The sequence below is a fragment of the Sinocyclocheilus rhinocerous genome, unplaced genomic scaffold (assembly GCF_001515625.1).
Source record: "Sinocyclocheilus rhinocerous isolate Xijiao unplaced genomic scaffold, SAMN03320098_v1.1 scaffold225, whole genome shotgun sequence".
Lineage (NCBI taxonomy): Eukaryota > Metazoa > Chordata > Actinopteri > Cypriniformes > Cyprinidae > Sinocyclocheilus > Sinocyclocheilus rhinocerous.
Window position 1 is genome coordinate 1270734 of NW_015630532.1, and position 19270 is coordinate 1290003.

Consider the following 19270-nt stretch of genomic DNA (forward strand, 5'->3'; position numbering starts at 1 on the left):
GTACCCTTCTCACTTTAAATACTTTGGTGAGTTAATAAGAATATTGGTAACACTTCCATTGTCCATTGTCCAATTCCCACTATTAACTTGTTGGTTATTAGCATGAATATTACTGAGATATTGGCTGTTTATTATTACTTAAAAAGCACATGTTAATGTCTAATTCTGCAAGACCTTATTCTAAATCCTTAATCCTACCCAATTCTTAAACTTAACAACTACTTTACTACGTATTAATAAGCAGTAATTAGGAGTATTTTGAGGCAAAATCATAGTTAATAGTAAGAATTGAACCCTAATCTAAAGTGTGACCAGAATAATTTAGTTACTTGAACGAATTAAAAGAACCATTTCATGTTTATCCTTGTATCGTTAACTTGTCAAGGTTGATATAGGATTTAGAAAGTAATTAGTAATAAGTAATTAAATACTTTCTGGAGAGAGTAATTTGTACATTAATCTAATTACACTGTTGAAGATTTAATTAGTAACTAGTAATTAATTACTTTTTTAGATTAACTTACCCAACACTGATGATCATATATGAGATGTTAGCTTAACAAGAATCAATAATACTATATGCTGAGGGGACAGATCTCACTCTCTCTTGTTCCTCTCTTCTAGTTAAATGAAATGTCAATCTGTGCTTAAAGAAAGGAAAAAAAAACCATCACTGTCAAGCGAATGAGGACATTTAAAGGGATAGTTCACCCTTTGTGAAAATTGTACCATTTACTCATTAATTCATGTTGCATGATTGTAAGTGTTCCTGTATGACTGACTTTCATCTGTAGAACACAAAATAATATATTTTGAAAAATGTCTCATACAACAAAAGGCAATTTGGTCCAATGTTGTTTTGGACCCCATCAAAATACCAATGCAATATTAATATCGTAACTATACTCTCAGTAAAAAAAAAACTTGTAATATGTACATTTTAGCTTTTGTACCTTATAGGGTACCGCCTTGGTGACAGCTTTGTAGCTTTTTTTCTTTGCAGCTTTTTTTCTGTCAGCTGAACCACGTGTCAGATACTGGTTCTCTTCACTCCTGGCCTTCTGCTCACTTTCCATGTGAGTATATTAGAATGAAGAACTCAGTTCATGTGATACTCGCCCACCACAGCAACACAATCTGCTGCACTATAAATGATCTGAGGACTATCAACGTTTAGTGTGAGTCACACTCTACTATTCTCAGATCACTTCTTCTCAGATCGCTCTTTAACGCTTCTGAGAGAAGAGAGATTAAGATCTGGCCTGGTTGACGCAGTGGAGTGGCACTCTCATCAAGCTGTTTTTGTTGATTGTGTAGGCACACATTCGCTGGCTGCATGTTGATACAGGAAATTAGAGGCAGAAGTTATTGTGAGAGGTGAACAAACACGTGTTCCTGCCATTCAAATGTGTTAAACTTTCAGTAAACTAATATTTGGTGCAAATGTCGGTGTGTAGGTTGAGAAATGAGGGCAGAATCCTACAAAACTCAGTTACCTTGAACCTGTCACTGTGATGCCACATCTAAATAGAAGCATTCATAATTTAACAGGAATTTCATGCATAAATATCACAGGTTGCCAAGTCATTTACTGCCTCCCCAGGGCCTCACCTGTTAGTGTATATAGAAATTATATATTCATAACACTGGATAATGCAGGCAGTTTGTTTATAGCATCATCCATTTTCTGGTGCTATTTTTCTGAATCCATCCAAGCTGTTTACTTTACCTTAAGGGTTCAGGAACACTAGGGGGAAAAAAAGAGCAGTCTATTTCCTTGTGTATGTGTATGACTAAACACAAACTGGTAGACAGTTGCATTTAGGACAACATAATATTTATCCATCCATCTATCCAGGTATCAATCTATCCACCCCTCTGAAAAAGGCCTCGTTGAAATGCAATAACTTTCGGGTGGTGCACATCTAGTCAGAAACTTTTTTGAAACACAGTGAGTTGTGACGGTTCTCCCACAGTGCTTTGTGGAGGAAAAAGTCAGACTTCCAACAGCCATTTATCTTTATTACTTTGATACGGCTCAAATACCTCCTTTTCAGTATGCCTCGCAATACGTCCTCCAACAGGTTTTGTCAACAGAATTTGACAATATAAGTTTGACATCAGAATGTATTAGACATCTCAGTGATAGCAAGCCTGAAAACCAGCCTAGAATAAAAGTTTGCTTAGCTCAGGTCTTTGCATGTGTCCCTGATTATTACCAGTCCAACTGATGGAATGAAAGTAACAGAGACGCATAAAATTAAAGTCATCTGACTCTAAGAGGTCACTCCAAACACTGATCTGAGGTCAGCCTTACAGTCTGTCCTGCTATCTCAGCTCTTCATCTGATCCTGTTACATCACTCAGACACACATCCTCCCTAGAGCAAGAAACATAAGTATGGATGGATAACTCAACACTTCAGCCAGATTGATCTATAATTACAGAAGAGTGCAAATGCCAGAACGAACTGATCTCCCCTCTGTCCGCACTGTAATTAAGATTAAAAATTATACCAATCACTTCAGCTTAAAGCCTGTGATCTGACAGAGTGCCAGGGGCATGTGCTCAGCAGCGTTATCTTTACCTCTAATCCAGAGGCTCTTTACTGAGCTTTACCAAATAATACAGGCATCCGCTTCCTATTTGCCTGGCAGATTGGACCATTGGTGTGCTACTTTCATTTTCAGCAGCCAGATGTTAATGATTAAAGGGGGAAAAAAAGACACGTAACATTAAATTAGGCAAACACTGCAACCAAACTGTGGTAAACAAGAGAAGACTCATTGAGTTTTATGAGTGGTTATAATGTTTATGCAATTTAGCAATGCTGTGCTCCGTGTCACATTAGTGTAAGAGCTATTCATTAAAGGCGTCAGCCTGTTTTATGTTTCACAAAGCATCAGCACTCCTAAAAAGGTCATTTTGCAATGTTTTAAGGTGCTTCACAAATGAATAACTTTTATGGGACTCTGCTGAGAGGGCCAGGATATGAATGTGTTGTGCACACAGCGCATTACTGGAGATACAAAGTGAGTTTGATTAAGGGGGTGATTTTGCTGCTCCCTAATGAGAGGTAATAAGAATTACAACAACCTTTCCGAACATTAGCTCAAAGGGCAATAAGCTCATTTGGCAACTCCACCGCACACATCAGTCAAATTAATATCAAAAGAGTCTTGCGTAAATGTAATTCTGCAACTAGCAGGGACCTGAGCTAGGGGAAATATTTCCTTTGGTTTGGTCACAGTGATGTAACGTTATATTTTACACTAGGTCTTATACACTGAAGCGGAATAAATATGCCTGCACTCTGAGTTTGCACTAAATATTTCTGGTTTATAAGTCAAAGTACGTTTAATGCATTCCCTTAGCTTAGCTTAGGCAATATATTGCTCCCAAAAGTAGTATGCTATAGAGCCATATGGAGCATTTGGTACAATGAAAAAAAAGGTTTTCAAATGTCAAGTGCACTGTAAACTTGCTATCTGTCCATTGCTGAAAAAAAAGCATTGAATAACAACTTGACATTTCTCCAAACTGAGCTAGAACACATATGTCCTCTGATCCCATGAGGTGTGTGTTACAGTGATGTGAGACAGGAGGAGATCTATCCCTCCGGACCCAACAGACAGCCTGACATTCAGCTTTCTGAAGAAATAAATGCAGTAGCGGCTAAAAGACTACACAAAAATAAAAGCATAACGGACTGTTTTAATGGTATATTCTAATGCTGCTGTGAATTAATTTAACAAGCCATTTACACTAAAGATAAAAAAGCACTTCCTATATAAAATATGTTGTTTTTTAAGCTGTTTTAACTGTGTAGAGCTGGCACGTGTGCTCTCCATCCACATGAATGAGCTGTAAAACTCTGACTGCAGGCCACTCTCTTAATTGTTCTGCCTATTATGTTTTTGAACAAGCCCTTGAAGATTTGTTGAAGTTAATATTTTATAGCCAACATTCTGCAAACTCCAACCAACTCTTGAATTAATGAGTTGAGACAAGAAACCAAAGACTCGCCAACAGCAGCTACTGGCTGAAAAGCATTAAAGAGAGTTACATCAGCAAGATACTGCCAATTTAGAAATGGAGGAGGAGAGATGGAGACAGAGAGACTGTGTCTCTGTCTGTGTGTGTGTGTGTGTGTGTTCACAGGCAGAGGAGAGAAAGAAAAGTGTCAAGAGAAAAAGCGTTTTTTTTATTCCACTTCTTAGAATGTTAGTGAGCATACAAATGTGGTTAATGAGATTGTTCCATTTAAAACAAATCCTTTCATGTGCTTTGTACATAACTGACACTTTTACCTATAGTGACTTACAGCATACTTATGTATATGAACAGCCACCCTAGACCAAGCTTGAACTTGCAGAAATGCACAGTGGTGATGGAGCGCCCCTTCGGTCACCAACTTAAATCTTTAACCCCTGGCTACACTGCTCAATACACAAGCAAAAATACCATTAGGTGTAATCAAACGGATCATAACAACACCATCAGCAAACTAGCCACTCTCCGTTAATCTTAATACCTGCATTTATATATCGAGGAAGAGGTGTACTTTTATTTGTGCTTTGTTTTGAACTTCTCAATTAATGTATATGCAACATTAAGCAAATTCATTTTCATTGTCACAGTCTCACTTAAACAGGAGTACTAAGACAGAATATTTATCACTGTGATTTAATCATAGCAATTCATTCAGCCTAGGGAGAAAACATGACATAGGCCTATTATAGTTTAGTCATATATCCTAAACTTACTGTCAAGTAAATGCATCCATACAGTACAATTCAACAGTAGTAGTTTTGTGTTTTTGAAAGAAGTTTCTAATGCTCTCTAAGGCTGCATTTACTTGATCAAAAATACAGTAAAACAGTAATACTGTGAAATATTATTACAATTTGAAAAACCTGTTTTCTATTTGAATGTATTTTAAAACGTAATTCATTCCTTTAATGGCAAAGCTGACATTACACCATTCTTCCGTGTCACATGATCCTTCACAAATCATTCTAATATGCTGATTTGGTGCTCAAAATAATTTCTTATTATCAACTTTAAAAACTGTTGTGCTGCTTCATTTTTGCAGAAACTGTGATACAGGGTTCTTTGATGTTCAGATATATACCAACACACACATACATTGCATGAATTACATTGCAGCTCAAAATATGATATTTAAACAGCTTCATCTAATTGCACTGATCTTTCCATACGAGCCGTCTCAGAAAAGTGTCAAGAGAAAAAGCGTTTTTTATATTCCACTTCTTAGAATGTTAGTGAGCATATAAATGTGGTTAATGAGATTGTTCCATTTAAAACAAATCCTTTCATGTGCTTTGTACATAACTGACACTTTTACCTATAGTGACTTACAGCATACTTATGTATATGAACAGCCACCCTAGACCAAGCTTGAACTTGCAGAAATGCACAGTGGTGATGGAGCGCCCCTTCGGTCACCAACTTAAATCTTTAACCCCTGGCTACACTGCTCAATACACAAGCAAAAATACCATTAGGTGTAATCAAACGGATCATAACAACACCATCAGCAAACTAGCCACTCTCCGTTAATCTTAATACCTGCATTTATATATCGAGGAAGAGGTGTACTTTTATTTGTGCTTTGTTTTGAACTTCTCAATTAATGTATATGCAACATTAAGCAAATTCATTTTCATTGTCACAGTCTCACTTAAACAGGAGTACTAAGACAGAATATTTATCACTGTGATTTAATCATAGCAATTCATTCAGCCTAGGGAGAAAACATGACATAGGCCTATTATAGTTTAGTCATATATCCTAAACTTACTGTCAAGTAAATGCATCCATACAGTACAATTCAACAGTAGTAGTTTTGTGTTTTTGAAAGAAGTTTCTAATGCTCTCTAAGGCTGCATTTACTTGATCAAAAATACAGTAAAACAGTAATACTGTGAAATATTATTACAATTTGAAAAACCTGTTTTCTATTTGAATGTATTTTAAAACGTAATTCATTCCTTTAATGGCAAAGCTGACATTACACCATTCTTCCGTGTCACATGATCCTTCACAAATCATTCTAATATGCTGATTTGGTGCTCAAAATAATTTCTTATTATCAACTTTAAAAACTGTTGTGCTGCTTCATTTTTGCAGAAACTGTGATACAGGGTTCTTTGATGTTCAGATATATACCAACACACACATACATTGCATGAATTACATTGCAGCTCAAAATATGATATTTAAACAGCTTCATCTAATTGCACTGATCTTTCCATACGAGCCGTCTCTACTGTCAAGTAAATGCATCCATACAGTACAATTCAACAGTAGTAGTTTTGTGTTTTTGAAAGAAGTTTCTAATGCTCTCTAAGGCTGCATTTACTTGATCAAAAATACAGTAAAACAGTAATACTGTGAAATATTATTACAATTTGAAAAACCTGTTTTCTATTTGAATGTATTTTAAAACGTAATTCATTCCTTTAATGGCAAAGCTGACATTACACCATTCTTCCGTGTCACATGATCCTTCACAAATCATTCTAATATGCTGATTTGGTGCTCAAAATAATTTCTTATTATTATCAACTTTAAAAACTGTTGTGCTGCTTAATTTTTGCAGAAACTGTGATACAGGGTTCTTTGATGTTCAGATATATACCAACACACACATACATTGCATGAATTACATTGCAGCTCAAAATATGATATTTAAACAGCTTCATCTAATTGCACTGATCTTTCCATACGAGCCGTCACTCTAAAGGTGCTCTGTATTTCCTTCCGAGACAATCCAAGTGCTCACACTTCACCTTGATTAGTCCACATTGCTGTAATTCAACTTAATATATTTTAATGGTTGATGGCATTTGCTTGGAGAGCAGCATCAACAAGTGTGTAATTATCTCCCTAATTAAGCTGCCAAAACACATGCACTGCCAGAGCACCTCTGAAACAGTGAGTGCTCTGTTCATTAGCATCTCTGTAAGCTTATTAATCATCTAACAGGCAATTAGCAAGCCGTTACCATTCATGCCTGCTATGTAAATATATTTTTGGGTTAATTTTTCCCTCTGATAATATAGAAAACATTATGAAAATTAGCTCTGTGACCATATAAATTATCTGTGTTGTTAAAGGCAGAACAATGGTACCGCAAAGATAAGCACAAATACATTTGTTATAAGAAAAAAAAGGATCAGCAGTACGGGGAACGATTAACTTGACAGACGTTGGCTCGCCTCTGAGGCCCTTTATGGGCTGTGGTTATGGCCTCCATCAGGCTTCTGTTGGACAGATCACGTGGCTTTATCCTTGCAGGAGGCTACAGATGATAGACAGTCCTAGAGCCACTTACTACTGCAACCCAGCCTGCACCTCTGACACTACAAATGAAGAAATGAAAACACTCACCCTAAACAACAAGGCATAATGAATCACAACACAGGGCAACAAAGCTAACGCTCCATTAGTAAATTAAAGCGCTGCCCTTCGAGTCTCATCTTAGTCCTCGTGGAGGACGGGAAATGGAGTGTAAATGGGATTTTCCACTAGATTCAAACCACATTTCAGTGAGACCCACAAATAACACATACAGTACATCATAAATTTCATGCAGGCTCAGCCAGAAGCCCCGGTCCCTTCGGCCTGTGTTGTTAATGCGATGTAGTCACTGAGAGGATAGTATGTCAAGCGTTTAAGCGGTCTGTGGTTCAGGGCTCTGGGACAAACCAAGCTGGTGAAGTTGTGGGGAGATGATGTTCTGTGAAGACTAGTAAATTGCTTGTATTTTTATGCCATCATAGTGTTATCATATTTGTAGAGGTATAGCGTTCAGCAGGGTAGTTTATCATCTAGATGACAGCAAAAGGGACAAAACACATGAACTCTTTGGTTTTTAATGAAAAAAACACCGAACACACTTTGGACCGTTGACAGACACAGAGGCACGGTGGACTATTTATCAGAGGTTCACAGAACGCTTCGAAGAGGGACGACAGACATGCACACAGACATGCCCTTCGATTTGGACAAGAAAGTGGATTCACTCGCCAGATGGTTTAGCCATTTCTCATTCCCAAATGGCTGAAAACTCTTTCCCACTCGACTCCGGCAAAAGAGTGGCCACCATGTGCGTCCTAATCAACAGCAATACAAGAGGCTTGTATATCTAAATATGCGTGACTGCAGCAAGCATTATGCAGCCCAGATGTGCCCTCTCCCCCAAACCGAGGTGATGTATGGAGACTTGGCTTTAGAGAGACACTATGAGGAGCTGATCTGAAAAGCAGCCCACATCTGAAATTTTGAACGCTGCTCGCCAGACTACTTAACAGGGTGCATTTCCAAAGTCTTCAGCGTGGGGAGTTTAACGGCTCCTGCTTGCCAAGGACGAACATTACCGCATGCATCCCAAGTCCAAACACACATATATCTTCATTTCTTCGCCATCTGATGTGAATTTTCTGTGGAAGAGAAATCTATAGACACGGAGCGTTCGATTACGCTCGTTCCCATGTGCTCCTTTGGGTTGCTGTTAAGAACAGTCGATGACTGAGGCTCTTTCAATTACAGCTAGTTTCTCTCCTCGCTAATTACTGCCACTTGTGTTGATTTCTTCTCAAAAGGGCCATAATTTCTCTCCTCCTCAACCCCTCACTGCCACCCAATCAATTAACATGAGTAATACTAGGGCTATTAGAGGCCTGCACGCTGCCTCAGGAGGAAGTTTTGCCATCAGCAGGACGAATGATTGCTTAATATAGCAGACAGACTCAGAGGAAAGCTTACCACAGTACAATCCGCTAAAATCGATAGCGGCAGTCAGCCTATATTGTTTCAAACGAGGAGAGCCGAGCTACGATAAAAGCGCTCAATAGGAGCGTCTGGGCCTCTGAGCCGCTGAGCAGGCATTAAGCTCCGGTGGCAACAGGGAGACATTACTCTCTTTGGGTGGACACTCAGCACCCTGTCCAATAGCTCATTCTCTGGTGCCGAACACATGCGTGCAGCAAGAGGAAGTGGATCTTTGTGAGGCTCTAGGGACGTCTTCTGTGGTGAGGACAAACATGCTGGGCTGTTGAGTCAGTAGGTTGTGTTTTATCTTGATAAATCTAGGGAGTGGATTGTTGAGATGGGTGTGTTTTTAATCTTCTGTATGGCAGGTTATCAACACCATCAATTGGCGTATTTTTACAATTACAATACAGTTACAAGTTAGCTTAAAGGTGGCTTTAATTTACTCTATTTGTTAAGCTATATTATTACACCGCTTGCAGAAATATGTGATTCTGATTAATCAATAGCAGAATTCTGCACTCAAATATGACTGTTAAACTGTATGTTTGAATGTTTACCCTGGCAACCAGTCTCCTATACACTGTAGTTTCATGTATCTGATCATATGTAACATTTACACATACATTTCCATATGTTTGGATACACGCTGAAACAATACGGAGACAGTAATTACAATGTTATTTACAAATGCACCACTTTAGAAGTGTAAAAACCTTTTATAACTCTTTTACATTATTTTTTATAACAAATACAGTATGTGTAACTATATATTATGTCAATATTTTTTGAGCACAGGTCCAACCCTAACCTAACCATCATCTAACCAACAACATAAAAAATGACACAATTTACAATAAATGTACAGTGACAATTGCTTTAGTTACAATATACTGTTATACAGATATATAAATAAATCTCATTCATCACATAAAATAAAATAAAAACATATTAACGCCTTGAATTCAATATTCTATTAATCAAAAGGATTCATAACATTTCCAAATCTGTCCATATGTAACATGTACGATACGCTTCTTGACTTATAAAATATTTTTATGTCTGTGTGAACATATTAAAATGTGTGCTAGAACCACACTTTACATATAAATGTGACTGATTAATAACAAGAGCATATATGTATGCCTAATTTACATAAGCACTTTACGTCAACCTGTCAGGCTTCATTTTGCTGTCATGACCGGGCTTACTTACATTTAACATTTATGCAGAACTATGTGCTTGTTTACCTTCAAAACTGTTGTGATTTGGCACATAAAACCGCTGGATCCAGACACTGTGACCTCTCTTCAGCCCTCATATCAAGTTGCTCTTATCTACAGACCAGCACAAAGAGGATGAAAGGAGAGAGGGATCATTGAAATCAACAGCAGCTGATCACCGAGCAAATTCACATTTTTCTCATATTCTGTGGTATTTAGAGCTTACAGAAAACAAACTTTCCACATAGTAAGTCCAGCACGAACAGTAAAAAACAGCATGTATAGGTTAAAGATCAGAGTAGAGGTCAAAGTAAAAAAGTTGCCATATTTATGATTTATTTATGTGTATATGACAGGGTGTTATGAAAATAAAATTTTTATTTTATTACTTGAACATGAACAGAATATCATATGCATGGCAAATTAATCTGTTTGTAAACCAATACTACGACACCATGTACACTTTAAAAGAACATATGATAATCTAAAGAACACATCCTAACAACCAGATAATTTAATTGACTTGAGAAATAGATATATGTGATGAGCCATATGGATACTGCTGCTGAGCATAACTGAAGATGCTTTCTTTGAAGCCATGAACAACATGCTTATTTGTTAGATTGCTAACCGGAATGATGATTAATTGCAGTATGCAGTTTTGCTTTGTAATTTACAGGCGAAGTGAACTGGATGTAGCCGCCACTGAACACTCATCAGCTTTTAAATCACTTCATAGGCCTGAATCTCTTCAAAGAAACTATTGCTCTCTTTTGATCTCCCATATCTCTCTTTGCAGTGAAGTCTTCCACAGAGATTTGCATTGAGCATTAAGATTCCAGCAGCGTCTCCCAATCTCTTCACTCCTTGTAGGGTCAGAGAAATCAAAGCGGCATACATCAGACGAATATCAGAGCAAGACTCATGGGGTCCTGGCACTAATTAAAAAAGAAGTGGGAAAACGCTATGGAATGATTAGCTGCAGGTGATCGATACATCCCATCAGCCCATCACAGGTGTACTGCTCTAGGGAGTCAGACGGCATAGACAAGGCTCATCTGGATTCTAAATAAAAACAAGTGTGCTTGGCAGAGAGGGAGGATAAATTATTGAACTTTTGCAGGGGAATGGAAAAGATGAAATCTGCAAGCAGAGATGGGCTGTACAGACAGATCAGGTAGAGTGCTGCTGTAAATAGCCCTTTACGCTGCCTGCTGCCACTGATGTTTCTGTCTGTAGATACGCGAGCATTAATGGGAAGCTCAAGTTGAATCCATTAGAGCAGCTTCCTGTGCAAACATTATAGACAACTCTCCAACGATGCAGTTAGGCAGCTTAGTTTAACCCTCGTGGGAACATCTCGAGAATTTCTTCCAGTCATGTAATGCAACACCAGGCAATCATAAATACTGTATATTACAAATAATCAAAACAAAATATATTTGATCTTCTTATAATAATCATAATAATAATTTTATTTATTTATTATAATCCTTATATTATTATAACATTTTATATAAAATTCAACATATTTTGTTATATATATATATTAGTGCTGTCAAACGATTAGGCCTAATTAATCGCATCCAAATGCAACGTTTTTGTTTACATAATATATGTGTGTGTACTGCATTATGCATATATAAATACACACACATACAGTTTATATTTTGAAAATATTTACATGTATATGTTTATATTCATATAATTTATATTATATATAAATATATTTAATATATAAACATATATTTTTTTATAAATATATATTATTATTATTACTACTATTATATATGAACTACACAAATTTTTTGTTTCTTTTTCATATATTTTTTATGCATATTTAAATTCATACATGTACATGGAAAAAAAAGAAACACAAGATTTCACTATGGCATTACATATATGTTGTTATCTGACAGACAGACAGAAATCTATTAGGCAGAAAGTGCTGAAGCTGCTTCTTTATTCCTCAGCCACATCAAAAGAGTTAAAAGCATGACTTGTAAGAGTTAAAATCATCCCACATTGTACATGTGAAAATTCTTCATAGCAAAGTACTGGGCTGTAGGTTACCATGGTAACATGCAAGGGTTTAGATGCCCCCCCCTGCTGTTAACAGCATGGATCTTCTGAGCTGACAACAATGAGGCAGGTAATTTCCTCCGGCCCCCTGGAGTGCCTATCATCTCTCTTCACTGCCTCCTACACATCTCAATACAAACCTGAGCTTCTAATCTACGCTCATGCTGAAAACCAAAGAACACCTGCAATCTCATGCGCAGCACTGTGCTCATTAGCTAACAGGCATTTTACAAGGAACGTTACGAGAGGAGTCAACATGTCATAGAGTGACGCGGGCAAAAACAGCGGTCTGTTCCAGCCTGTGCTAAAAGTGTTTCCAGAGACATCAGGCCTAATTTGCCTGTAAATAATTGATTTGCTATCATTCGGGTCCCACCAGAGACCCTCACTTTGTCAGTAGACTGCAAGGCTGCATCCACTGAAAATTAGCCTTTCAAATGTGTCTAACCTCCTGGTTCATGGACATCACACACAAAAATACATTCACACAAGCACGCAGCATGCACAGCAAACATAACCGCTTTTTCTCTCCATAGCTTCCCTTCAGAAATAACCTTCAACTAACCTTTAAACCGTACTGAATAATTTAGATCTCATTTTCATATCAATGCAGGAGTCAAGCCAGGCAATTATCTTTTATCTGTATATTTCTCTGTCAGACCAAAGCATAATAAAGTTTTCCCAAGTGGGCCTGGAGAGAGAGGAAAAAGAAACGAAGAGAAGAAAGCATAGCGCGCTCCCCTGTTATCTTAAGACATTAATGATTAATGAATAATGCTATAATGCCTCTAAAACCTCTTGTGAAGCACATACACACCTGCAGTTAAAAGTGGATGGGCTGAAGAGAGAGAGAAATCATCCCGACTACAAAGACAAACATGACAAATTGTCAGATCACATATTCAATTAGGCCAGAGGAGCAGGTGTGTGTTTGCATCAAGAGAGAGTTTCACCATTAATAGACTGTGACACACTTACAAGCCAATCCAAGAGCATAATGAGAAACATCCTATTTAATTGACAGTGTCAAGGGGAACAGTATTTGGGCATCTAGACTACACACATTACATTTTTTTTTCCGTTGTTGAGGCGATTGGATTCCAGGGGAATTAGATATGACTGCAATGTCCAGTCACACAGATGTGCTATACATCTGACTTTGTCTCAGATCAATGATGATGGCATCATTTATTTAGTGGCGTCTGAGCTGTGACCTAGAGATCAGCACACATGATCTGACATGCTGAATTACGTTGCTTATGAAGCCAAACGTAAGGTCAAATCTGGCTTGCATTGTTTTCCAATACTGCTCTTCTCCCCATCATCTCCTGCCAGCTATAGTCTGCTATTAATAAAGTGGTCAAGTCATGCCATATCATGGAAAAGTAGATTTACAAACCAAGTCCACCAAGAGCAAACTAGGCTGAAAAACATGCTGTTCAGAAATCATTATAATTACAACATCACATGAGACCGCCAAAAAGTGCACTGATGACTTACTTGAAGCGTTCTTCACTTGTCACATTCCCACTTGCTACAGTTTTATTATAAGCAATGTTATTCTCATCCTTATTCTCTTTTTCCTATTCTATACGAGTTATTTGGATTGCAGATCTGGTGAAATGACATTTCCTTCCTTGGCAAGAAACAATATACTAACTTAATTACTCACCCTCATTAATTAATTACTAATGAATTACTCCCCCGCATGTCATTTCAGTTACATTGCCCTTATATGCAGGGTCAGAAAGCTCTTGAATTTCATCAAAACATCTTAATTTTTGTTCCGAAGGTGAACGAAGGTCTTATGGGTTTGGAACGACCAAAACCAGTCTTACGTCGCTGGGGTATATTTTTAGCAATAGCCAAAAAAACACTGAATGGGTCAAAATTATCGATTTTTCTTTTATGCCAAAAATCATTAGGATATTAAGTAAAGATCATGTTCCATGAAGATATTTTGTACATTTCCTACCGTAAATATATCAAAACTTAATTTTTGATTAGTAATATGCATTGCTAAGAACTTAATTTGGATAACTTTAAAGGCGATTTTCTCAATATTTAGATTTTTTTTTTGCACCCTCAGATTCCAGATTTTCAAATAGTTGTATCTCGGCCACATATTGTCCTATCCTAACAAACCGAGAAACTGACCCTTTTGACTGGTTTTGTGGTCCAGTGTCACATATAACCGTTTTCAATTTTAATATTTTTTACAATTTATTTTATTCCTGTGATGGCAAAGCTAAATTTTCAGCAGCAATTACGCCAGTCTTTCGTGTCGCATGATTCTTCAGAAATCATTCCAACGTGCTGATTTGATGATAAAACTTTTCTTATTATTATCAATGTTGAAAATAGTTTGCAGCTTAATATTTTTTGTGGGGGAAAAAACTAATTATTCTTATTCAAGATTCTTTGATCAATAGTAAGTTAAATTTACTAGCATTTATTTGAAATTGATTTTCTGTCTTTACTGTCACCTTTGATCAATTTAATGTATCCTTGCTGAGCAAAAGAATTTATTTTTCTTACTTTCTCTCTTAAAAAAAAAAAAGAAATAAAAAATCTTACTGACTTTTGAGTAGCATATACTGTATGTACTGTTCAAAAGTCTGGGGTCTGGAATTTTTTTTTCTTTGTGAACCAGCCCAAAGAAGATCTTTCCTGCCCATAACATCTCTGCTCTTGAGTGAATAGAAAAAAAAATAATTTGCCTTAAAGGTAGGCTCTATATACAACAACCACAAATCTCTACATATCTAATGTTACACATTAAAGCCTTCGACACGCTCCTTCCACCTCCCATCCCCCTATTATCACAGGTAAAGTAATGAGCAGTGGGAAATTCATTTATTTCTCTTTTGCTATCTCTCAGTTGCCGCAGGCAGTCAGGGAGGGTTAGCATTTCACTAATGTGTTCATAATTTAAATGGCAATGCTGTCTGTTGGCGGAGCATGCAATGAATTATGCAACAAGACGTCTCAGCCTTCAAGCAGACAAATAGAACAGGCTCATACCGCTGCAAAACAAACAATATTCCAATCAAAATGCCACTATTAATTAGCTAATTAGAAACCTCAAACAAGTGTGAGCTCGTGACAGATAAAGAAACAGCGCTAACCAATTTTCTTAAGTGATCATAATTAGAAAGATATCATTAGTGGGTGTTAATTACAAATTTGAATATTAGTTTTCAGTAAAAACAAATTATTTCCCTTTCAGCTGACTTCTGGTCTTCATCTCGCTTCATGCGGAGCTTAGGATGACGATACACACACACACAGGACACAGAGAGTGGGAAATGCGGAAGGCATTTGTTATGAAAAGACGCTGATTTTGAAAACCCTCATGTCGTAGTGGAAAAGGAAAAAGGAATCATTACTAATGAATGAAAAGAAGATATAAAAAAGAAAAGATTTCCCTCAAATCTTTCAGTGTTATGTGAATCTTTAATGCAAATGGAATTTCAAATGAGCTGAAGCTATCTTCAGAGACCTCTACTGTTTTCCACCAGCCCTCGATTAAAATTTATATCACCAATGATTTATAAATTTCATTAATAGCCCTGCTTTGAGGGAACAGGAGAGACAGAGACAGTGCTCACATGCTCTTTCTCTCTCTATCCCTCTGCACAGAGTCTGATGTCTCCTGCTCCCATTCTCCTCCCAAAGTATTACTCTCCCTCTGTCTCCCCGTCTCCAATTTAATATTCCATTTTCCTCACACATTATAGAAAAATCTAGTCTCCCCCTTCCCCGATGTAAAAATCAGAGTGATTTTATAATTGGGCCCTTGCTCATTGTTATTCAAAACCCGGTAGAGCCAATTAGTTTTACCCTTTCTGACCTGTTCATGCTTTGCAGGAGTGCTAACTAAAGACTCTAAGTGAGGGAGCTGCAAAGGAGGTCTTATCTTCCCCCCGTTCTGATTAATAATCCTGTCACAGCCATCTCACTCTTTAAAAAGAAAAGCCTGGTTAAGGCCCAGTCTTTCTCCATCACTCCCTTCCCTTTTTATGCCTTTCTATTAATCTTTAATGGTGGCTGGGTCACTCACTCCCTTTTGTCTTGTCAGATAAATGTAGTGTTAACAAGATAATGAGCTTTCAGGAGGATGGGGGAGAGGGGAGCTATGCTGGCAGGGTGACCCCCGTTCCAGCTGAGATGGGTGGGCTTTGGGGGAACAGGACAGGAAGTCTGGGTCAGGATCTGTAGTATCATGGTTTTATCATCTTGATCATTTCATATGATGAGCAAAAAGAGAAGTGTCAAATCTAACAGCAATGAGTGGCCTTGTGAATGCACAATCATGTCTATGCAGCTCAGGACAGCTGGGCGATAGAGCCAAGAGTATTCTCATTTTCCATACCACTCGATATCACGATACTCAATTACATTGAATGCTTTCCACATGTTTGTTAGACCTTGAGGATGAATGCGAAAACAATTTGTTCACTACTAAACCCATACCTTTTAATTTAGGGCCCCATGACGTCCCTAAATTCTGTGTTTTTCGATTTAATACCAATTTATCAGCAAAAATGGTGTCTAATGACAACAATTACAACAAAACTTTATAGTATAAATAAGATGCTGTATAACAGACCTATATACAATAACAGTATATGATAGTAATATATTTTCTTCACGTTAAACTGAACTTTTATTTTGTAGGTTTGATGTGAAGATCTTTCAGCTCCAGTGTGTATTTGACGGTAATTTTTCTCACATAAAACTGTGAAAATCTTGTGAAGTGACTCTTAGAACAGTTCTGCTGATAAAGTTCACATGGACTGTCCTCTATATAGTGAGATGGCAGGCACTGAAAGCACTGTGAGCGTCACGTGTGTTAAAGTTGTAGTGTAGTAAACAAAACCGCATAATTCCTTTGACACACAGAACATGCAGACTTATTAGCAATATGCAGAGACTTGCTGCTGGTTGACTAACTGGTGAGTGTATTTCCACCATATTGAGTAATTGTTGTTATCATTGATATCAACATCAATTTTATCTTGATCTCGATATGATAATGTTAATCACCTAGCCCTATCGTAGATGTATAAGATGCACAAAGAGCTTCTCACGATCATGTGCACTGTTTCGCATTCAAACAAGAAATTCAATAGAGTAGGCTGGTATTTAAATTATGGGTGAGGGCGATCTGACACAGGCAAATCTTAGTAATGCAGCAAAATTACTTTTTTACAAAACCGAAATGACATTTTAGCTGAAATTGACACTAAAAAATAAGGTTTCAGCAATTACGTTTGGATAACTGTTCAGGGTGTTGTGCTCTCAGGTGATAAATTACAGCAGTCATAGTGAAGTTCTTCAGCAACAAGCCGGCTCTCGATATTTCAGTCGAAAACAACATTTGCATATTGCTACTCCAGCATTATTTTTAGTTGTGGAGTAGTGCATTCAGCTAAAAATGATTTAAAAAGAAGAGAGGTTAGTCCTCTATTTTATATTTCTAAAATCACAAGATGCTACACAACATTCAGCTTCATTCAGTGTATTTACACTCTCATAGAATTTGAAGGCTGAGATCCAGCACAGAGAAATAGTTTCTTAGCAAATCCATCCTGTGACATCAAAAGCAGTGCCATTGGTTTTGATTTTATTATATGTCTGTGTCCCATTTAAAACAATAAAAAAGGCCTTTCTGTGCCGATGCTCATCTTACAGCTACATGTGTGTCTCTGTATGGTTTTAAGCTACAGCCATTTGTTCATCTCTTCTCAAAGCTATGGGAACAGAAGAGGGGAATGTAAAAGCAATATGTTGCAAGAATGGGAAATGAGGGACCTGATCCTTCCTGGTTTTTTTTTTTCTCTTTCGCAGTTTTCCCCCCTTTTGCAGGATATTGCCAGGGCTGGCCGCCCAGAGGCCTCCTACACAAACCATTACATTAAACCTGTTATCCAACCAGCCGCAGTGCACCGTGGGGGCATCTTTAAACACATCCTCCATTTCCGCATGCACGCAGACCTACTGCTGCTTCTTACAAACCACATAACACAGGCAGGCTGACTGACCCAAACCAGTGAGTACAGCCAGACCAAACGCACTTCTGAAAATTAATAGAACAACATTGATTTTCAGGGACGTTAATGGCCAATAGGGTATGAGGTTCTGTCCGCAAAGCATCTCTGGCTTGGACGGCAAGTGTTATGTTAAATGCTGTGTCACAAGACTAGTAGAGGTTTGGTAAAGAGGAAATGGTGCTTTTGCTTTGAGGGTGGTTACTGTGGCCAGCACTCTCGGGTCTGACCACGGGCCAGTGAAGAGAACTTGGGGCTTTTAGAGCAGAGATGAAGTCCAGGGTGAGAGTGTAATGGTGGAAGGAAAAGAGGAATGGGTAGAGGGAGGGAAGATGACAGAGAGAGGAAGAGAACAGCGTGCTACCAGCTGAAGCAGAGAAGCAGGAAAGGCCTTAGAAAACAAATGTCTGTGGTCTGCCTAAAGTTCAGGGTGGGGCAGAGTTTGAGGCTTTGGCCATTGTGAACAACACACTCATGGTTCTCAGAGAGTTGCAGATTGAGTCACATTAAAATGAGACGGCTGAATACAAAGAGCAAACACTTGGGGCCTTATTCGCTAATAACTTCATAGTATTTGCATATTTATGTTCACAGAAAGATATTTCTTACGCAGAATTCTCGCTGGATTCACGAGAGGTTCATACACACCTTTGTTCTTACCTTTGTTTTAATGTTAACGACTCTGGGTTCTGAATGACGGCGAGCAATTCCACATGTCATTTGTATAAAACACGCCCAAATGAGGTCCATATAAGAGCTTTCCATAAAACTCACGCGAGAACAGGCGCAGCAAGTGGACACTCCACAAAACTTGTTACAGCACAATAAACCGTTTTTTATGTCGACTACACGCAATTATACATTTAGAATACATTTTAAAGGGGTCATATGATGTTGCTAAAAAGAACATTATTTTGTGTAATGAAATGTGTTTATGCGGTTTAAGGTTAAAAAAACACATTATTTTCCACTTACTGTACATTATTGTTTCTCCTCTATGCCCCGCCTTTCTGAAACATGTCGATTTTTACAAAGCTCATCGGTCTGAAAAGCGAGGTGTGCTCTGATTGCCCAGCTATCCAGTGCGTTGTGATTGGCCGAATACCTCAAGAG